Consider the following 23,684-nt stretch of genomic DNA (forward strand, 5'->3'; position numbering starts at 1 on the left):
CCAGTTAACACAGGCCCCCAACAAATAGATTTTATAATTGCACAAATACCCAAGCTAAGGATAGCTTATGACTTAGCATAGGAAAGTGTTTGTCACTGACCCCAGGGAAATATGAGCAATAGGGAAATAAAATAGGTCTGGCAGATGTGTGTGCAAAATTGTAGGAAATACGGAGAAAGAAATGAAAGACTTCTACATAAATTGGGTCTCAGCCTGAGCATCCAAGGGACCCGAATCCAGTTGGGAACAAAATATGGAACAAAATGAAGCCAAATAGTCATTTTGCACAATGGAAACAGGGGCCCTCAAAGTATACTCTCCATGAGAGGAGAGTTAGGGAAACCTGGCCCCTCACCACGGGGAGACCAGAAAACTGTCTGGGCCTCAGGGCCAAGTGAAGAGCCAAGGTACTCTACGGGAATCTAATCCTACACCTGTTTTCACACAGCTCCAGGGTTTGCATTCACCCCAAGTGCAGGATCTGGGATCCCCGAACTGCCAAATGAATTGACAGTAGCCCCTACTGAAGGCACCTCAGCTTAGGGCAAATGCAAGTCTTCCTGGAGGAGCGTGACCACAGGCAGGCCTTCCAGGAGAATCATAGCTGACAGTTCATTCCTCCCAAATTAGCAGAAAGTACTCAGGAAACAAAACTCCTTCAACTAGTACTGGCAAAAGCAAGAGAAAGCAAAATAGAGAATCAACACCCCAGGACTCTCCAGATGACTGGAATCTTCAAATGTACAGTATGAAAACCAAATTTGAAAAGTCATGATCTGAAGAGTTGAAACCAAAACATGAGCAAGGCGTTGGAGTGAAATGACTAAGGAGATCTTTAAAAGAAACAATTTCTAGATATGCACATATGTGTTTAATCTTAGTATGTTATAGATTCAGAAATGGACTGAGTAGATTGGGCAATTGAAGAATCACTAATCTCAAAACATCCACGAACACAGAACAGAGAAAAGAGATCAAGAGCGAAACAGAATAGGGTCTAACATGTCTAATTGAAAATCCAAAAGGCAAAACTGAAAAAAGCAGCATTTAAAAAGCTCAGAATTGATGAAGACAAGACCAATCTTCAGTTTCTGAAGACACAACTATAGTCTAATTAGGGAAGGAAAGAAAGAAGGAACCTAGTGACAGGAAGAGTTAAAATAGAGAAAGCAAAAAGTATAAAGGCAAAACAAAAATACAGACTACTTCAAAGCAATGACAATTTGTTATTAGGCTTTAGCAGCTCCAAATGCGGGCCAGATGACAGTGAAATTGTAACTTCAAAGTGCTGTAAGGAAACAACTCTCAATCGAGGATTGTGTATACACACTGCTAAACTGGCATTCAATAAGCAGAATAGTATTTTGAGCAAATGAAAAATTTTGAACAGCTTCACTGAAGTATGGATCTCATCAGAAAAGTCAAATAGGCTCTGAAGTGAAATAAGGAAAAGCAAAGAAACTGATAAACACGGAGAAATTCAAAAGTCATCTACAGTACAAACTATAAGTATCTTAGGAATTGACATATTTCTAAAATACTGATTAAAAATTACAGGTAAAATGGAAAGGAATGGTCAAGTTGTAACATTCTAATGAAATTCTATATTCAAGAGGAAAAGATAAATTCATTTTCCATATAAGCTAGAACAATATACTTACCAGCAGTGTTCCCCTAAAGCACTTTTATAGGTAAGAAATAGGAGATTATGTAATATACATAACCAAAAGGTTAAATTCCAGCCTCACACTTGGAATTTACACATTCAATTATAAAGCAAGTTCACTTTGCCTTATAAAATGACTAATCTTAATTCTTCATGACCTGTAGTATTTCCATCTTTGGTAATCCAAGTTTTCTCATAATTAATCTCTCACATTGTAATGTTAATGATTTCTTGTAATCCAACCAAATTGAAATTAAACAAAGTTTCACTAAAACAAAATGAAGCTTGTTAGCCGGTTTATCCAATCACAAGTAGGTGCTAAAATCTCAGTAGATCCAAAAGGAAGCAAAAATGGCAAAAAAAAAAAAAAAAAAAAAAAAAAAAAAGTAAAAAAAAGTTCAGACAAGAAGAACCAAGCAGAGTACAGGAGGTGAAGGCAAGAGAACACAAGGGCAAAGCCAGGTTCAGTAACTTAGCAAGGCCCTGAACAACTTGGCGAGGATCCCATCTCAAAACAGTAAAAGGGGGGCGGGGGGGTTAGAGATCATTTACAATAGCTTTAGACAAAAGAATACACTATTTCAGAAGCATGCTAGGACTAAGCTGGCAGGAAATCATTTTTGGCTACAGCGCGTGACAAGGGGAAAAGGGTCTAAGCAGCAAATGACATCAGCTTTACTTCAGAAGCTACGTTCATGCCTCCAGTTTCCCGGGCAAATGTCCCAAAATACCTACTGTCCCAAAGCAGAGGCTCACGTGTGACGCAACCACAGATGAAGTATGGAATCGAGAGGGCGCTGCGGTTCACGTCATTAAAGCAGGGCTCCGCTGCAATGAACGTCACCGGCTGGACAGAGGAGCACCAGCACCATCAGGCAAAATCTCTAGACACAGCCCAAGGACTCATACCCAGTAAGGTCACCGAAGGTGCTAGCCACAAACAGCCGAGGGGAAGTGTGCATGGCTCCACAGTGAACAAGACAAATGAGCTCCAAGGACGTTATTACATCATCTTCAGGGAGGGTGAGCAGCGCCACCCGTTCCACTGCTGGGCTTTCACACACGCTTGGTGTTCAGAGCCCGCCCAGCACTAGGAACCAGGCCCTGGACAGCGGTGTTTGTGAGTGTGGCTCTGACGTCAGCCTGGTGGATTCATGTCCCGGATTCCCCACGGCCTCGCTCTGTCCACTTAGGCTAGTTCCATTCTCTCTGCTCATCTATGCAGTACAGTGGAAGCACCCATAGCATGGGGTTGAGAGGATTAGAGTTAATTCCCATAAAGCACTTTATGCTGCCGGACTCCTAAAACAAGAGCTCAACTAGTCAAGCTAACCTGGAATGAGAAAAAGGAAACAAGGGGCAAGAGTAAGGCTCAAGGGGAAAAGAGGCTGGTGCTGGGGAGCCCCAAGGGAAACGTGCATACAGCAAATCCATGAGGTCTTGTTACTATCCATTTACAGACCAGAGGATTCCGTTTCAGATACACTGAACACAGCTACCCAACATCAAGGGTCCAAGGTCAGAGACTCCACAATATTTGCAGATACTAAGAATCTGGAAGGGAAGGGTCCATAGTCTACTTCTAACCCTTTCTTGAGGGCCACGAGTTGGAGTCTCATGTGCTGAATTTCAAGGAAATGCAGGCAGAAGTCAAAGGAAACTGGAAAAAGACAAAGGGGCAATGGTGGCCAGGGGCACAGTGGACATAGGTGGTTCTGCTCCACACCCGCCTCCCCAGCATCCATCCTCCCTCATCTAGTGACACCACTGCATGGGGGAGGGTCAGCAAAGGTGAGCGGAGACCGTGTTAGCAATTTAACAAAGGGATTTATTGCCAGGTATATACAATTTGCAGGACAAGTGATTTACAAAGACTGGGGGCAGCACTAAGTTAAGCTGCACAAATGTCCCCATCCCCCAGGAATCACTGTCCCTGCCACAATCCAGTCACCCACCACTGTAAGCTGCTGCAGAACTATTAAATTCCTGGATCCTGAATCACAAGGCCATGGGCAAAAGAGAAAGGTTAGAAAAGAGGCAGAAGGAGCAGATAAAGCCTGGGTGGTGAGGGATTTGTCAATTTTATAATGAAGATTTATAATGAAGATTTATAAATCATAGTCAGTGCCAGGCCTCATGCTGGGTGCAATTCCATCATCTTACTTGGAACTAATGAGCTAATTTAGGAGACTGTGTATAAACACATGCGCACAATTCAGAGACGTGTAGTTAGGGATCCAGCTGGCATCTAAAACTAATGTAATCAACCTGCAGGATAAGAAGGTGCTGGAGCAACGAGATACAATTTCTCAAGGCTGACTGCTATCTGTTTTCCTTATTCTGCTTCTATTCCACAACAATGTCAGGAAAGAGCATGAGGTTCCAGCATCCTCATCCACTCCTTCCTTCTTCCATTATGATCCAGTAGAATTGCACTAAAGATTCAAAACACTAACCTGTACCTATTGTAGTTCTTTTATATCCCTAGTATTCTTGTGCAGAGTATAAATTCAACATAAAACCTCTGATAGACCACTATGGTTTGGAGGTGGTCTGCCTCCTCCCAAAGTTTTATGTATCAGAGGCTTGATCCCCAGCATAGCAGTACTGGGAGGTGGTGGAGCATTGGAGAGATGGGGCTTGGTGGGAAATCCTTAGGTCACTGGATGTTGCCCTTGGAAGGGAATACTGGTCTCCCAGCAGCAATTTCTCCTGAGGGCAAGTTGTTATAAAAGCTGACCTGAGTCTCTCCAACTTCCTGTTTGAGATATGATCCCTTGCTCCCACAATCCCACCACTGCCATCTGCCATGATGTGATAAAGCCAAGAAGGCCCTCACCAGAGCTGAGCCAATATCAATGCCATGTCCTTGAACCTCAAATTAATCTTAGAAATCTTTTTAAACAAATGTTTTTAAAAACCTTTTTGCATGAGTGACCTGGCCTTTGGGTATTTTGTGATAACAACGAAACTGAATAGTATAGAATAGTGCAATAAGTGAGTACATTTGCCCATTTTAAAGATAAAAGGTGTCACCCTATGAAAACAGAGAACATAATAAAGGGTGAGTACATAATAAGACATTATAATTAAAAGGAAAAGCCCAAGTTGTGAGTGGGGAGAAACTGAGAAGATGCAATCACCACACCGCAGAATAACCATGAAAGGCTTCATGGGAAACTGGAGGCATGAGAAGGAAAGGGCAAAGTGACAGGCACAAGAAAGACGACTCCCCAGAGAAGCCAGGACCAAAGGGACAGCATCCAAAGACCAGAGTGGTCAAAGCAGCCACAGGAAGACAAGTTATCTTACCCTATAGCAGTAGGGCCTTAACACCACGGAGAGGAGGGGTGTATGGAGACCATCTCCAACCCACATCAACACGTGGTCTGATAAAATGAGAGGCAGTGCATCCCAATGGTTAAGACTTCAGGGATCCAGTTAGCCAGACCTAGGCTCCAAGCCCATCTGTATTTACAGGCTCTGTGCTCCTGGACATGTTGCTAAGCCTGTGTGTCTTAGTCTTGAACCACAAAACAAGTTGGTAACACCAGCCTCATGGGGTTTTCCTTAGAACTGAAGGAGGTTAATGCTGAAGTGGCCCCCACATCCCCCCAGGATAAGGAGGTACTGGAGCAATAAGATGAGAATACTCCATTTGTTAGCTATTATGACACACAGAGGACTATTAGAACAAAATATCCTCATTTTAAACTATCCCTGAACAATTTAGAGGACATGCCCACCATGGCCAAATGCTCACCAGGCACTCAGAAAATTCCAAACGACCTTTACAAGGAAAGCTGCAACTCCAGGGGCCTCCAATGTCAGGGAATGGAATTTGGTCCCTGGAGCTTAAACTCTAAGTGGGTAAAGAAATGAGAGAACCCGAGTGCTGCAAGGATTCATGAATTCATGTCAACTGAGCTGTTCAGGTCCTTGGCGAAACATTTTGGTAAATAAAGTTTTTATTATTATTCCTAAACGGATCATTCTCTTTCACCCCTGTGAGGAGGCAGAATTTGGCCTTTAGAGATAAAGATGGCTCATCTCTCCATAAAAACATCTGACTTGAATCGTCTCCGGCCTTCTCCAGGAAGAATGTCTCCCTGCTTGAAGACCTTTCACTTCCTAGGTCATTTTCAAGTTTTGCTCATCTTTAAGTAATTACAGAATTGTCTACTAAGTAATTATACATCCCTACATTGTTATTAAATCCAGCAAGAACACAATGAAATCGAATCGACATTCTCTTCCTACTACAGTTGTTGTTGGTCCTTTTCCCCACCCCAGAAAACTCTTATCTTTTGTAAAGAAATATTGATTTTAGTTTTAGGAGAAACAGAGCCTCATACCCTTGTTTCATTACTGGAGACTGAACCAGTAAGTTACCAAACAAGGAGAAAGCAAAGTCCAGACATGAAGGGGATCTGAGGGAGCACCCAGTGCCGGAGGTGGACATCCAAGCTCTGCTCTGACTTCAAGGCCTTCAGTCTCCGTTTCCACATGCAGAAGGGATGACTCTGTGGCACTGTTGTAAGAATGGAGTGCGAAGCCTCACACTCAATGCATGTCACCACTGATGTTGCCTGTTACCTGTTCGAAATACAATTTGGGGGGAAAAAAATCCCTCCTGTACCTCATCTCCTCTTAGGCAAGTACGGAGGGGCCTAGTAGAGAGGAGGTGAGGAAACTGGAAAAATTACCTAAGTGGCTCCCCTCCTGTGGCTAGAGAGACACAGGAGCTGCAGACAAAGTCCCTGCACCTGCCAGCAGGAGCGTGTTCCTCCTGCGAATACAGCTGGGGGTGGAACGCATGTCCAACAGAGACCCTTATTCAGAGAACAGCACCCAAGAGTCTAACTGATCCTTTTCATGCTACTGGACAGACATAAAACAAGATCACAATAACTGGACATGGTGGCAAATGCCTGGAATCCCAGCAACTCGGGAGGCTGAGACAGGAGGATCAGGAGTTTGAGATTAGCTTCAGCAACTAGTGAGACCTTGTCTCAAAAAAATTAAAAAGGAATATAGTTCAGGGGTAGAATGCCTCCGGGTTCTCCAGCACAAAACAAGAAGAACACACCAATTACTCCTTCAACTTCACTTATTGCTGTACCAGGTTGTGGCAACCTATTTTTTAAAAGGAGCATTAACTCTTAAGCTACTTTTACAAAGATGTGAAACAAGCAAGTATATCAGATTTAGTAAAGAAAATGTCACTGCAATGATTGCTTCAAAGGGCATTTTCTTCAATGTTCAATTTTAACTCCATTTCCAAGGATAATTTTGAGATGTTAGATCATGATGCACAAAGTGAACCGTGCACTGCCTAGTTTTGCAGTTTACTATTAGATGTATTTTACGACTATGTTTCAAGGGTTGAAGACACATCACTCATTCTTGGCCAGCTGTGGCTAAGATGCCTGGGAAGACCCCCCCATTTTACAACCAGAGACCAGCAAGGATCATGGCAGTTCCAGACCTCTCTCAAACTGGAGAGGTAGGTTCAGCCTCCATGGCCACCCGACTGCTCACCCTGCTGGAGGAGGTAAGTAGTGCTTTCCCCAGAGCAGTTGGTGACTGTGTTCCAGCTGATGTGATTGCAAAGGCCCAGGAAAGCATCCACTGCAGGACGGTACAGGAGCTGGCCGACCTGCCCAGCAGAGCAGAACCTGTGAGGCACAGTAGGAAGAGTCGCCATTCAGCAGGGACATCAGCTGTGGTCTGCTCGATTACATCAACATCTCCTGGAACATGTTTCAGGTAAAAACTAAACTCTTTAGAAGCCACCAAACCTGCCCATTCCTCCATTTGCTGAAAGCCAGTCACTGTGGCAGACACAGATGCCAAGAGGAGGACAAGCTCTATATTGAAAGAGAAGAGGCGGGTGGATAGGTGGAGCAGGAGGTGAACCAGGCTCCAGCTGTGGGGGAGCACCTCACTCTGCAGGAAAGGCTTTAATGCTGGGACATCCTTTCAGGTGAGCCCCAAGGGACAGAAAAAGTGGTCAAGGTGGACCCAGGATGGCAAAGCTAGGTGACTGGGGGCAGAGCAAAGCCGGCCCTGTGGGCAACTCTGCAGCAGGCAGGCACTCCCCCCACCCTGCTATCTTAGTGCATTACCCAGTACAGAGTTCCTGAGTGTCTCCCATTGCTATGGCACTGCTGGAAAGCTAGGAGAGTCGAAGATGACAGCCTCTCTTATCTCCCACCACCCAGGATAGCTGCCTATCTAGAGCTTCTGGGGAGCTTCCTCTGCCTCTCGCATGTCCCAGTGAAAAATTCCTGGGTGGAGGATGAAACTATGTCCCCAAAAACCCTCAAACAGACTTAAGATGTGCTTGGGTCACCATAGAGGAAAAGCCCGAGGAAGTCTCTAGAACAGAAGACAACTGCTCAGCGGGGCAGGCTTGGGGCAGCCTGTCCTCCTCCTGGCGGTGTTTCTGGAAGGAAGGTGGAAGTGAGCTGGTCCTCTGCCAGGGCCAGGCCCCAGCTGGCAACCTGCTACCCATAGGAATTGGGATGTCAGACCCTCTCAGCTTTTTGCACAAAACGTGTTACTGTTCTCACATGAGAATAATGAATTCCTGTGATGCTTCAGGATTAAACTCCAGTTTCCCCCACGTTAAATGAATGTCACACAAGCATAGTTATCTTAATTCTTAACTGTTCATGAATTATTTCAGAAAATGCTGCCAAAGCTCTCCAAGGGCAGAGACCACACTGGCCTGTTGTAGGCATAATTCAGGACAAACCTAAGAGGCTTTAGAGCTCCCAGCAATGCATTTACTTCCTTTGCATGCAATTCCTCAACTGATAGGGACACAGTGACCCTGTCACGGAAAGCAGAAAGGCATCTGTGGCGAAGAGAACACCCACAGCAAGCCACGGTGCAGTGTGCAATGCTGACTTCCTGGGCACCTTCCCGTTTATAAATTAGACTTCATTTTCATTATCTACATACTTAAGATGCCTGTTAGGACATCCCGTTACAAACTATCTTGAAATTAAATCCTAAGTGCAACTTTTCTTCACAAAGATAACATCCCCGTGGATCCCCCTGACATCTCTGGGCCCATCTTAGAGCTCAGTGAGCACTTAAGATATTCAGCATCGCCACTGGGCAACTGGGTAACACGAACCTTGGAAATCTGACAAGAAACTCTCCCGAGGCTGTATTCTAATCTGATCTTTTGTTACTCCAGCTGTTTTAGAGTGGAAAACACAAATCGGTAGATCTTTTTATCTGAGAAATCTCACTTCAAGCATGACGGCTGCTTTAACCAAAACAGGTTAGCCTTACAGAGGCAAGATGGAGAAAGAAATAGCATTCTTTTTACAGCTGCTTGAAGAGATTTTTTCTGACAAATGCCCACACTCGTTGAATTAGACTTGATAAAAGGCAAAGTGTAGTACTTACCCTTGAAAGCAAAGGTTGACCCCAAAATCCTGTCTAGGACTCCTAGAGACATAGCGTATTCTTGCAATTGCAGGTTTAGTTCTAATGTTGCAGGTCTTTGGCTGATATTAGAGAGCCATATACCAATCCACACTGAAGGTGGCCCATGAGCTCACGTGACAGGAAAGCCTCCAGAGCCCAGGATCAGATCACCTGTGAACTAGCTACAGGATGGATTACTACAGACTCAGACGAGCTAGACTGGAGACGTCACCACTATTTTTAATATTTTTCCAATTACAGAATCATTCCAAATTTCAAATATCAGACAATGAAGGCACAACTAATGTATTAGCTGGGGAATGATTCAACTGTGAAATGCCATTACATGGTCCTTAGATCAGCCTATAGCTGGGCATAGCTGGACATCAACATGCTTCCTTCTCTTGCTCCCTTGAGCTGCCCTGGACAACCTCGGGTGTCACCCCAGAACAGCACCACACGAGGGTTTGAGTGTGAACGTGGCACTGTGGTTAGACACAGATCCTGGAGTTGATCCGAGTTCAAATTCTAACCACTTACATGACACGATGTTATTGATCTTTTCAAACTTCCGATTGTTATGTACAAAATGGGGATAATAAAAACATAAGGAGCTTAAGTTAGAAACATCTAACAAGCTACTCGATATCGTGTTTGATACCAGCCTCAAACACTAGCTATTTTTTAAACAGAATTTCTTCCCAAGAGATATAGATATATATCTCTATACAGATATACAGATGTATCTATAGACATCCAGAGATCTCCCTTTCTCTATGTGCGCGTGCATGCGCACGTACACACACAACACACACCACACACACACACACACACACACAGGAGTATAGATCAACACCACAAGTAACTGTTCCAGACTCCAGAGACTTACTACCCATCTGTGCTGAATAGAGCCTTAATAAACTTGTGTTAATTCAAGACCAAAAGAACTGCCAGAGAGCATCCTTACACTTCCAAGGTGAAGTACTACCCTCAGTCCTTCCTGCATACTTGAGATGTGTTTCAGGGAAAGGTATGGGAGTAAAGCCCAATTTTCATTTTCACGTCAGCAATGCAGTGATCTGGGGCTCTTTGTCCAAAACTCAATTTGTCGGCTGCTCAAGGAAGTTAAAAATTTCTGAGGGAAACTATAGCCTGGGAGGGAACAAGGTGTCTGCTGGTGGATGAGAACATCTAATTCCCGAAAACCCAAGTTTCACCACCTGTACACCAAGACATAGACCAATGCACCCACTCTTCTGTACCTTTTTCACTTTGCTCATTTAAATTTTCTGTGACCAAGTTTTCAGCAGCCCTGTGACTCCGACACCGATTGGCTATTGATGAAGTCTGTATTTAAAGCTATCTCATGAGCAGTCTATACCGTAGATGAATAAACCAAACATATCTTAATAAAGGAGCTCATAGGAGGATTGCTGGATTTAGAAGGCAAGCTTTAGCTTTTACTGGGAGAATTGCCAGGGGAACTGGAGAGCAGCACTGCCCAGTACTTTATGATTACACATCTGCACCTGTGCTGTCCAGTATGGCAGCCACAAGCCACAAGTGGCCACTGTACCCCACAAACGTGGCCAGTGTGATTGGAAGCTGACTTTTTAAATTTTAAATTTGATTAGGCTTATGTAGGAGAGGTCCAAAATGGCGGAATAGAGGAGGTCACGTTCCTGGCTGCTATGTGGTGTGAAACCAAGAAAACAGACAGGCAGCTTCTCCACCAGGTGGCCAAAGCTTACATAGCCATAAGTGGTTCACAGCTGTTGTTCTGGGCAGTGCTGTTCGAGGATGTGACACTGAATGACTTACAACACAAGCAGAAGCTTCTCAGGACTCCTGGTGATGGTGAAGGATCATCTTCACAGCATACAGGGATGGAAACGCCCTCAGTTCCTTGGTTTCCCACTTTACAAGCTTTTCCACATCCTTATCACTCTCTCTACCTGAGCGGGAAAGGAAGCAGTCTCTTTCCCCAAGGCTGTTCCACCTCTTTCCCCATCCCTTCCCACCCGTCTACCAACTCTCTTCACTCTAGTGCATGATCAGCTTTTCCTTCTCCCCTGGGTCTTTTCCTTTCACACAAACACGTTCCCGTCTTTTCTACGCCCAAAGCCAAACTCTTCTCTACCCTTCAGTACGGGATCCCTACTGCCATCTGTTTCTCTGACCTGACACAATCTCTTGTAGTCTACATTCTTGGTCCCTTTTCTCTTATCCAGTCTTATGCTCATCTATAACCTGAGGCTTCCTAGCCCTAACCTCTGCTGACCTGGCCTCCGAAGGTCAATGTCCTCTGATACTAAATCTCATGGACTTGCCCTGACCCACCACATTTGGTCCTATCGACCAATTCCTCCTCTGTGAAACTTGTCGTTATGTGATCAGAGCACTTTCTCCCTCCTCATTTTGGTAATCCACCCCCCAACACATGCTCATCTCTGAACTGTCCACGTTTCGTCTCCACCCAGCTTCCCTTCTCCCTGTACACATTCCTTCCTGAAGAGGCTTCAACCACCTCCATATTCCAATAACTCTCAGAAGTCCACCTTTGCCACCATCATCCTTTGTGGTCTAGATTCATTCAGTTGCTTCCTGGACAGTTTCTCCTGCATTTCTCCTCAGTGTTTCAAGTAAGATCCACATGAATCATCAACAGCCACCCTTGTCACCATTTGAACAGTTGCTTCCTAGGTAGCCTACATGTTGAGAGTGGTTCCATCACCCAGCCAGTAAACCAAAGCCAGGCAGGGTCGGCCATTCCTGGCCCCGCCTTTGCCCTCAGTCTCCCGCCTGGCACACCAAGTACTACTTTCAATTCTCTTAACGTTTTTCAGATCCTTCTTTCAACCCCTACTGCCATGTGGAATCAGGGATATCATACTTTTTGGTCTGGCACAGTCTAATAGTATATCTACCCATCTTACCCTCCTGCAATTCATTAATATGCCATATTTATTTAAATCATTTTGCAACATTTCCTATAAATGTTTTTTAATCAGGAACATAAACCTTCCAAATCTTAGACTATACCAGAAATACACATGTAGACAATGATCCAGTCATTTCAATATCATTAGGCAAAAGAAATATTTCCATTCTTGTCTGTCCCAATAAATGCCTTCTCCAACTTCAGTGTATTCATGCGATGGAGAATCAGACATGCAAACCAGAGCCACATGGCTAGAGCTCACACACCTAACACCAGGCAGAAAAAAATCATATGAGCATATACAACATTTAAACAAAGGTTAAAATGTGAATACTATTATGTCACTTCAGATACGTACGTGCATATATGTCAAAATGTAGGCAACAGTCTGTGGGAAGAATACATCCTAAGTTTGGAGCAGTGACAATCTGGCTGGAATGGTAAGTGCTGAAATCAGGAAGGGGTGATTGAGGGGTGTATTGCCTTCACAGAAATAATCCCTTTCTTGAGCTGGGTGATGGATATAAGGTACATGATGTATGTTTTCTCATACATTTTTGCATGTATTTTTAAACATAAAGACCATTTATCATTATCTTAGGCTCTATTATAGCCCCAACTTTCCCTACCCAAAGTGTCCCTGTAACAAAGTAACAGACCAATATTCCACTGGACAGAAAAGCTTGCTAGAGCCCAATCAAAGGTTTCCACCCTCAAGCAATGTTTTGACAAAAAACATTCTCAGAATAAAAGATTTCGGAGTGCACTAGGACACAGCATGGCTTAACGGACTGTCCGAGTGCCCACCTTCAGAGGGCTCTCGTTTTACACACCTTACTTAACTACACTCCTGTGGCCTGTCTTTGAACAGGGAAAGCAGCACTGGCACCCGCAGCCATTTCCTGGGAAGGCTGCAAAGCCCATTTATAAAATGATCCCATCAACCCCTAGGTGGAGACATGCAGCGCTGAGCCTCAGAGACCAAAGGTGAAATGGGGCATCGTCTTCCAAGCCAGCGAGCAAAGCTAATTTTAGGATGCATCTCCTCCCTCTCCAAAGCCCTGGAAAGTTATGGATTTTGGGGCCAGTGTTCAACATGGGCACAACCCAAACACCTCCTCAGGCACCACAGTGGACTGCCAAGATGCCCCATAGCCAGTGCCTTTGTGAGTCAACTCAGCTTTCTCAATTGCTTTCATCCTGTGGGACCTCAGGCCTTAGCACAAGGAAAACAAGGAAAGGAAGTCAGCTTGCTGCACCTGGTTGATACATCAACTAGCCCATCTCCCAGCAGGCTCGGGCTCTCCCAAACTGAGAACAGTGGCACCTTGACACGTACCCTTTTTGGTTTATCAGGTGTGACTCTGTTGCTACTTTTAGCATCTTCATTGCTCCTGGACAGGCTGACAGGAGCCCTAGTCAGGGTGCGAGTGCATCGAGCAAAGGACCCAGGAGAGCCATGCTTGCATATAGCCTTTCTGAGTCCCTGAGCACCAAGAAAGGAGAGAGGTAAGGCAACCCCAACTTTTCTAAAAGCAGGAAGATCACAATTCAAATCTCTTTGTAGCCGGTGGGGCAGGGAGCTAGGGAGTGATGTTGGTCAAATCACATTGTTACATTGTATGTGTGTATTAGTATATGTAACAACAAATTTCATCATTAGTACAATACACCAATAAAATTTCTGTTCATGGAGGACAGGAAAAAGACAGTCATGAACTTGAACTAAAGATTTCAAAACTGAGCCCAAGACTTGAGCATACCATTCAGGTTTATGACTGAAATATATCATCACCAAGAAAACATCTGGAAAGTCTTAGGATCAAGGTGAGGTTTAAAGCTATTCAATCTCCACCTTGGAGTCCTGCTCAGATGTGATAGGCAGGTGGTGACAGATTCTCATCACTGACCAAAATACTTCACAAGCACAACTAAGAGATGAAGTATTTATTTTGGCTCAGTTTCAGAGATTCCAGTCCATGAGTCGACGCCATTGCTCTGGACCCAAGATGAAACAGAACATCATGGTGGAGGGTGTAGTAGAGAAATCCTGCCATTCAGGGCAGGCAGGAAATAGAGCAAAGGGGTCCACAGGAAAGATGCACCCTTCAAGGGCACACCTGGGTGACCTACCTCCTACAGCCACACCCCACCTACCTACAGTTACCTACCAGTCCATTCAAACTAGGACGGACCGATTAGGTCACAGCTCTCTGGATCCCCATCATTTGCCTTCAAATACTCCTACACAGCCATAGAAATGTTTGGGGGACACCTTATACCCTAAGCATAACACCATGATTCTTCATGCCCCTGAGCCTCAAGTTCACAGGCCTAAGCAGGAAACCTGTGGTGTGGACTTGGATGGCATCTTCAACCAGTCTTTGTTCAGGTTCTGATGGGTTAGGAGAGACTGGAGCAAATCCCAAGTGTCCAAAGAGCACCTCATCTTCAGCAGAAGCACTGGTTCTTCAGTGTTGCAGCAAAAAACTTGAAACGACTCCAGACAGGAGCCCAACCTCCCGCTTTCTGCAGGGTAGCAACGAAAAGGTGACAGGCACGCAAGGGCTCTAACAGGCGCCACCGCCCCGCCCCTCTGGCCTGTCCAGAGAATATCCCATGGGGCCATTCTGTTCTTCCTTAGGAGGCAGCAGCTCTGGACAGCCGGCCTTACCAGTAACGATGAGTTTTTATGACCATAGCTTTATGATTTGCCAGACTCTGGGGTAAGGCCTACAGAATCCGAGGCTTGGACAGCTGAGATAAATTAGCCAAGATCATATGGTTAAATATCGAGCCAAGATGTGAACACTGATGCATTCTGAAGCCTCGGCACAGCTCTAAGCCATGGGAGCCTCCTTGAAGTGTGCCCTGTGTGACTTCCTGTCCCCAAAAGGCAGTTAGGGAAAAACCTCAAGAGAGTCTCATCTATCAGATGACTGGCATCAAGATGTGGGGAACAGGAACTAATTCCTGTCTGGTTGGAAGATTTACACACACTGAAAGAATCAGAGCCTGTGACAGGGTATGTAATTATGCGCTAAATTGCAAGGTATGGACTTTAAACCCGAAGGAATTCAGACAGAAGACAGATCTCAAGGAAGCTCCCTGAACAGAGTCGGGGAGGACAAAGACCTGCACTCTGGAGGAAATGACCACAGTTAACACAGAAGTGTGCACATGTGTGTGCAGGTGGGGGGGGCGGGGGCAGGGTGTGCACTACACAACCATTGGTGGCAGGCAGGGCCCAGGTTCACTCCCACCATCTCAGCTGTGTCAAGATACAGTGGCATCTGTTCTGTCAATGTGATTTTCTGGTACCCTTCAGAGGGCTTTCTGTGCACAGAAGTTATTCAAAAGTTACTTTTTATCTCATTTGAAAAGTTACTAGTTCAATGTATTTCATTTGAAATTCAAAACCCTACTTTCCTCTGGAGAATTAAAATTCAACTTCCAAATCCTATCTGAAATTTTTCACTTTTTTATGGGGGAGGATTTTTCAAATTCTACTGTTAATGTTTTTTAAACTGCATTTCAAAACTTTTAAATGTTCCATTCCTTTATAATACTTCAGTGGCTTAACAACTTAACTCTAGAATGTAAGATACCATGCTCTGTTCTTTTTATCTCTCATGTTACCAGAGTTACAAACTGAAGTCTAGACCTCTAGATTACTTTTAAAGTACAGTATTTCTCTCTAATGGGCAGTTTTAAATTCTAAATGTCACTAATATGTAAAAATACAAATGTACACAGATAAGTCAACAACAACACATTTATTTTTCAGTTTAAAATGCTTTCCCACTAAAGAAATAAGAGGTCTTCCCAAGCTCGTTTTGGAGGATTCTGTCCACCTGGCATAGCACTTGCACCAGGATCTGGAGCAGCTGACACCTGGGGCGATCTCCCTCAAGCCCCCGACAGTGGTGACCAGCACCCAGGAGGAGCCCCTCCAGCACTTACGGGCAAGCGAGGGATGGCAGATCCCATTAACCTCAGTGCCACAGCGCAACTCCAAGCCCAGCCTGCAGTTTTCCTCCTGCTGGCTCTCAGATCATCTGCCCCTCAAGGCTCGTCCATTGTGGTCACGTTCCTAAAGCTGAGCTGATCCAGACTCTTGAGGTCTGTTCACTCGTCATACACCGAGGTGACATTACCATACCTACATGTGTCTCAGGATTCATTTCAGAATATTAATGAGAAAATATTAATGAAGAACCATGTCTTCAAATCTCAGCTTACCACATCCCCCCACACTCCACGATGACCAAGCAGGTTCCATTTCCCAGTGAATGGGACCGCTAGAAATCCAAGGAAGAAACCCCAGAGAATTCTGGGACTGCTGTCTCTCCCCACTTAGCACGTCCAGTTACGACGCCTCACAACCACGGGTCCAGTTTTCTTCGCATCCTTCCCTCTTTCCCCTGCCCTGCCCATGGTGACCAGAACCTCGCCAGTTCGATTTGAAGACTTCCCGTGCAGGTGTTCTCCACTGAGGATCACTGAGGTCTCCTGCTTCAACAGTGCTTGGATGGAACCTGATGCTCATCCTCCACCTGGCCAGCCCTGAGCCAGGGGCCCTTTGTCACCCCTCACGGTACCCTCAGAATGTCCCAAGGCCTCCAACACCACTCCAGCACCAAGCAGCCACATGGGTCCCCTGGCTGGTGCACCTGAACTACCACCAGGACTTGGAGGCCTCCTACATCTACCTGTCCACATCTTACGACCTTGATGGCTATTAGGTGGCTTTCCTATTTGATCTTTCCAAGCACTTTCTTCACCAACCTCGTGAGGAGAGGGAACACGCTGAGAAACTGATGAAGCTATAGAACCAAAGGGGCATCAAACCTTCCCTCAGGATAAAGAGACCAGACCATGATGACTGGGGGAACAGGCTGCCTGTGACAGACCATGCTTTACCCTTGGCAGTCCTCAGTGAGGAAAGCAAAGCCGGAGGCATCACAATACCAGACCTTAAACTATACTACAGAGCTGCGTAACAAAAACAGTATGGTATGGGCACCAAAACAGACATGAAGACCAGTGGTACAGAATAGAAGAGAGACAGACAAACCCACATAAATTGTTTTCTTATAGTAGACAAAGGCACCATAAACACCCATTGGAGAAAAGATAGCCTCTTCAACAAAGGGTGCTGGGAAAACTGGAAATCCACATGTAGCAGAATGAAATTAGACTCCCATCTCTCAGCCCACACAAAACAACTCAAAGTGGATCAAGGACCTAGGTATCAGACTAGAGACCCTGTGCCTACTAGAAGAAAAAGTAGGCCCCAAATCTCATGTAAGCTTAGGGACTGAATTCTTCAAAAGAGTCCTAAAGCACAAGTAGTAAAATCAATGGAATGCTATTAAACTAAAAAGCTCGTCACAGCAAAGGAAATAATCAAAAACATGAACAGAGCCTACAGAATGGGAGAAAATCTTTGCACCTGCACCTCAGAGCATTAATCTCTAGGATGTATAAAGAGCTCAAAAAACTTTAATGGGCAAAGGAACTGAGCAGATACTTCAAATAAATATGATTGGTCAACAAATGTATGAAAAAAGATCCAACATCACTAGCAATTAGAGAAATGCAAATTAAAACTACACTAATATTCCATCTCACACCAGTCAGAATGGCAATTAGCAATACACGTAACACATGTTGGCGAGGATGTGGGGGAAAAAGGTACACTCGTACTTTCTGGTGGGACTAAAAATTGGTGCAACCACTCTGGAAAGCATATGTAGACTCCTCAGAAAACCTGAAATAGAACCAAATTTGACCCAGTTATCCACTCCTCAGCATATACCCAAAAGACTTAAAATCAGCATACTATAGTGACGCAGCCACATTGATGACATGGCCACATCAATGTTAATAGTCAAACTATGGGGCTGGGGAGATAGCTCAGCTGGTAGAGTGCTTGCCTCAGAAGCACAAGGCCCTGAGTTCGATCCTCAGCACTGCAAAAAAAAAAAAAAAAAAAAAAGTCAAGCTATGGAACCAACTTAGGTGCCCTGCAATAGATTTATGGATGAAGAAAATATGGTACATACACAATAGAATATTACCCAGCATCATGGCATTTGCCAATAAATAGATGGAACTGGAGACTATCATGCTAAGTGAAATAAGTCAATCCCAAAAAACCACAAGTCCAAATGTTCTGATACTCAGATGCTGATTCACAATAGGTGAAGGCGGAGAGGGTCACTGGATTGGACAGGGGGCAGTGGGGGGAAAGAAAGGGGGATGGGAATGGGGAAGACAGAATAAATTGAACATAACTTCCCTATGTTCATGTATGAACACAACCAGTGTAACTCCATACCATGTACGACCACAAAAATGGTAAGTTATACTCCATGTATGTATGTATGTCAAAATACATCTACTGTCATGTATAACTAAATTTTTAAAAGTAAGTTAAAAAAATTGAGACTACTTTAAGAAAGGAATGTTCTTTATACTTGGAAAAATGTGAGCCTGTCACTACTGGAACGGCACCAACCGGCACAAGAATGATCCCACTTGTGACTTCATTGAGATGCATTATCTGAATAACCAGGTGAAACCCATCAGAGAATTGAGCAACTAAGTAACCAACTTACACAAGACAGGAGCCCCAGAATCTGGCATGGCAGAATATCTGATAAGCACATCCTGAGAGACGGTGAGGGAAGCTGAGCCTTAGGCCTACGTCCCCATTCCCTCTGGGTGACTTCCCTGGCCACCAAGACCAATGCATGCATTTTGGGTTTACCTTTGCTTTTTCTATAAGGTACAGAAAAACATCCACTAATGAAATTGGATTACTTCCTCCCAAGAAAGGCTCCCCATGGCTTGGAGTCCCAGCCAGTCCCTCTAGTACACATCGTCCACTCTACCCAAGAGACTTTGGGAGCACACAACTCTGCTGGCATCAGTCACTGCGGTGTAAAACCTGGGGTGGTTTCCATCAGCTGCAGGAGCCCCCTCTTCCCCAGATACTGATCCAGCTTCGTTTCCAGGCCTGTTCTCTTGGTGCCCACACTGCTCAATTCACACTCAGTACTCTTTGGCCCACCCAATTCCATCTCAACAGAGCAGCCTTCCATTGTGCTCAGACATTCTCTACTCTTCCAAGGCCACTTCCAATGTTCATCTTCACTGTCAAGCCCTCTGACCAGCTGTCAAGAGAAAATTGCCCTCTTAGGTATTTCCATCAATTCTGTATATACTTGAAAAGTTTATTTCTCTTAACTAGGTCGTGAGCATAAGGCCAGAAGTTTTCTCTTTCCATGCACTACTCAGCATGTATTTATTTAACCTGCTGCCTTATTCCATAAGCATATGAAGTTATTCTGCAGAAGTAGGTGCTAATAAACCTTCTCCCCGCACAACCCATCAACCTTGGTAGGCAACCATCCACTGGGACCTTTCTTTTTGTGCCAATGACATAGCTGGAATAGTGTACACAATAGGGTACTCAATATTTACAGACAATAAGGAAAGAAAACAAGATGAAAGTAAATAGGTTTAAAGGATAAGAATACTTACCTAGGGGGCCATTGTTATTAGACACAGGTTATCAAAGGGGGAAAATAAAACACCTGCACTCCTGTTGCCACGTTGGGATCAAGAGGAAAGTGGAAAGGCATCACAGAAGCCAGAGCAAGTTGACTCTGCTGTGGTCCAATGATCACAGACCCTGTGACACAAGCACCTGCTCCCTCCCCACCCCCAGCACACACTGAATGCATCCTCCACCCCCACCCTCCCCAGGGCCTGCCTGCAGACCAGTGGGAGGCTGAAATCCCTGCAGAGGTGCACAGGGTGCAGTCTCAAACATGCCAGGCAGCTCTGGGGACCATGCGGGGGAACATGTGGTACAGGCAGAGGGAGGGAGTGAGAGGGGTCGAGAGATGACAGATTTGGGAAATGCTTGTTTAAATGAAAAGTTGGCAAAATGGAGAAGAAACAGATAGGGGAGCCAGCGGCTGTCCTGGAAAATGGTGGGCTACATGATTTATGAGCCCCCAGATGTGGTTAACACAAACTGAGGTGAGACACTTCAGGTGAAGCAGCACTCTCTACGATGTTTAGAAAGTGGGGTCGCCTTCAAGCAGAGTTATTAAGAACAGGACACGCTCAAGAGTTGCCCTTTCCGTTCTTCTCGGAGAACATGCCTCCCCAGGGAGGAGCAGGTCTCTGGGGCTGGAGGAGGCAGCACCGGCTCCGCTGGAATGTCTCTCTTGTGAAACGCCAAGGCTCGGGGCCAAACCCGTTCCTTCAGTTCCTGCTCCAAGGTCCCCGTTGTCTCCACCCAGCACCAGAAGTTTGGGGCACAACAAAGAGGTCTAACAAGGTTGAAGGGGTTCCAGGACTAAAAGTTCCACTGAATTTCCCAGAACAGATTCTTAATGTAATAACTAAAGAATTTCACACGGGGGCCACAGCATGATAATGGATTGCCAGACTTAAGTTTCAGGCCCACTCTGAGGAAGCCTTTCTCCTCACAACAGTACCACTGGTCAATCTGTGGACATTGGGCCCAGTCAGTGCATCCCTCTAGGCTTCTGCAGATGCCACCCGTTCTCTCAACGTCAGCTGCACAAACCGAGTTGTCCAGCTTGTACCCCAAATACATCAGGATCTCTGGAATCCAGGTAGCAGTGTCACCCAAAGCTTCCCACAATTCAAATAAGCCAAAACAGGAAGTCACTACATCTGACCAATTCACATTATGATGGTGATGCCAGTAATGACCCAGACCATCAATGATTATGGGTTCATGGGATCCGGGAACTGAAAGAATTATTCAGGAATGTCTTAGAGAGAGCAGGGACCACATTTCTTTCCCTTTTCTGTCATTAACCTGCAAACCATAGGCATTCATCAACTCCTTTGATGTAAGCTTTACTATACTTACGAAGTTTAGTCAGATTCTTTGCTTGAGCAAAACTTCCTTTGAAGGCAGCACCTACGTGACCACAAGCCAGCCTGTGGCAAAGCCATCATCTTAAGACTTGCTTCTTAGCCCAAAGGTCAGCTTCAGAGAAACAGAACAGGAAACATGAGAAAGGTGGAGAGAAATGCAAATTTCCCACCAGGGGAGGTGGCCGCCTGTCTTTGTCTGGCCAGAGCGGGTCACAGGGCAGGTGGTGGGGTGAAAGCAGGAGGCAACACTGCTTGGGGCGACTTTTCCAGAGATTCCTGGCAACAGGTAAAAGCAATGCCCACTGCCCCGGCTGGCCCTCTCAGATCAACCCTTTTGGGGACCTGACCACACAGGCTCTTAGCTTTGGGCCTCTAAGGCATCTAAATTAGCAGAAACACTTTTCCAGTTGACTCTTCTCACCTGGGGATTACCGAGTCAAACCTGAGCCTCCCTCATCTTGGGCTGCACCTCTGAAAACACTAGTATTTTGATCCACCAGCCCCCTGGCTGTAAGGACAGGCCCAGTGCCACTTTCCTGACATGCAGATTAATCAATCAATCAGGTGTTCCACAAACTAATTGATGGATCATGCTGTTCTTCTCAAAGTAAGATCTGCTAAGGTGGATCTAGGGTCCACATGCTCTTTCACAGTAGTTAAAAATCCAGGAAAACCAACTAATGATCAGTTTGAACTATATGAGACTATGTATAAAGTTCCAGAGTCTCCCACAATTAGGGATTAATCTAATTTTATGGTGGTTGTTATGCGATTTAACATGAAATTTGGAGTAGAAATAAACGTCCCAGGAGACCAACAGGGTGACCTTCTGACACACACATTTACAACATCCTTGTTAGAAAGTCTCCTTTGAACTAAACCCTAAGGGTCAGTAAAAAGGCATCTCTCTACTTGGGATGAATAAATGCTCAGGATTGATTATGCATGCCTATAACCTGCCCAGGGTATTTTTTTTTTTAAGCTACTAAGTTTGAGATTGAGAATTTTACACAATTATGGTTTATTATATATGTAAAAAAGAGACAATAGATGTCTGCTACCCCACATAAATACAATCATTTTCAATATTATACTATTAAAGAGTTTACGCTCGGTTTTTGGCATTTAAAATTATAAAATTTATTTCCTCTTCAGAATAAATCTAAAATATTAATATGGGAAAAGAACACCAAAAATCTTTTTAAAAAGATGTAGCAGCTTCCAAATGTGTTTACCCCCAAAACAAAAGTAATCACATTGAAAAATGCCACCCTCATATGTATTATGTAGTTATTCAAATCCTACAAGGAAATTTCAAAATGTGACTATTTTCCCAATCCCTACTTGAATAATCATGTGAGAAGAGTATATATTTTTTCAGTTGAAAACCAGTTGTTTTAAACCTATATATACAATTATTTCCTGGTTTGTGATACCTGCTTTATTATATGTAAAGTCACAGATGTGAGGTCTTGATTTATTCTGTTCCACTTAACTGTTTTTGGCCAACACAAACTGAAAAAGCATTTTGCACTGTATTTTTTTACTATCTGGTCAGACTGGCCACATCTCATAATTCTCCTTGTTTGGACGTCTCTTTCATATTCTTACTGGTTATGGTCCCATGTGAATTTTAGGTATGTTTTTAAACTCATAGATTTTTTTTTTTTTTAATTTCCCTTGCTTTCAGGAAATGTTCAAAACATTCCAGCTGAATTTATCTAACTTTGACTTTGATAGAACAATGTTCACCAACTCCTAAGTCTACATCACTGAGAGACCTCAGGCCAAGCTGGCCAAGCAGAGGGGTTTTTATGGCAGAGACCTAGGCAAAGGAGGGGCATGTATATTCCCAGGGCTAGTCCACACCTGCAGCTTTTGAACATCATCGTTAGACTAGTCAAAACAGTAAAGAGGGAGGGTGAAGGGAAGAGAGCAGGGAGGAAGAAAAAGAGGGAAAGAAGACAGACACCTCCACATTTTCCCACAAGATAAGCCTTGGCTCCGGCTTGCTCCCCTTCACCTCATCTCAGTGCTTGCTCATTCTTTACTCACTTGTGGTGTGCTGGAGGGATGACCCTAGATTAACAGCTGAACCCCACTTCACCTAGGACTAACATACCTGGCTGAGAACTTTGGAGCAGCTGGAAAGGGGCCTCTTACAGGGACCAGAATTCCCCTCTGTGGTACAGCCGCTGCCACTGCAGCTGACAGACAAGGCTGAGCCCTATATCCTTTAAAATGATATTTTTAACTGATATGGGGTTATACAAATCCTGGGATCATATGTGGCAGCATGCTAGATCTTGTGCCAAATGGGAAGGGGTTTCCAGGATAATGTCCCTGTGCTGGCCAGGGCTGTCAGGGCAACCAGGCTTCGCTCTGCTGTGGAGGAAGACACAGAGGGATCAAGCACGTGGGGGCCACAGGAGGAGCAACAACCAGAGCCCATGGAGTGCAACTCAGTCGCCTAAGTCCTGACAACAGTGAGACAAGGACACAGGACCTGGAAGGGCTTCCCAGGACTCCAGGGCCTAACGGAGCATGTGGCTGGGGGCTCAGGTAACATCCATTACTTCCAGGTGGACCCAGCTCTGGAACAAGCTGCTGGAAATAAACCCTAGCGCACTCAGACCAGAGGGATGAGACACTGTTTCTGCCATCGTGCCCAGCCAGTGTGCGAGACTTGACCCCGATGAG

General features: G+C 44.8%; 1 protein-coding gene and 1 long non-coding RNA gene across 2 annotated transcripts in view; both read right to left on the reverse strand.

The window, feature by feature from the left end:
• Window positions 1-23,684, reverse strand: part of CCBE1 (collagen and calcium binding EGF domains 1) — a gene marked incomplete at its 5' end in the record, with an annotated part of 247,567 nt that overhangs the window by 168,583 nt on the left and 55,300 nt on the right. The gene's annotated exons all lie outside the window — the stretch shown is intronic.
• Window positions 9,988-14,521, reverse strand: LOC306643301. Its single transcript, XR_013758878.1, has 2 exons — window positions 11,425-14,521; window positions 9,988-11,287 (listed from the first exon to the last, which is right to left on the reverse strand). It is a non-coding gene; the product is annotated as an uncharacterized lncRNA (long non-coding RNA).

This window comes from Sciurus vulgaris, assembly GCF_902686455.1.
Source record: "Sciurus vulgaris genome assembly, chromosome: 13".
In the NCBI taxonomy this organism is placed as follows: domain Eukaryota; kingdom Metazoa; phylum Chordata; class Mammalia; order Rodentia; family Sciuridae; genus Sciurus; species Sciurus vulgaris.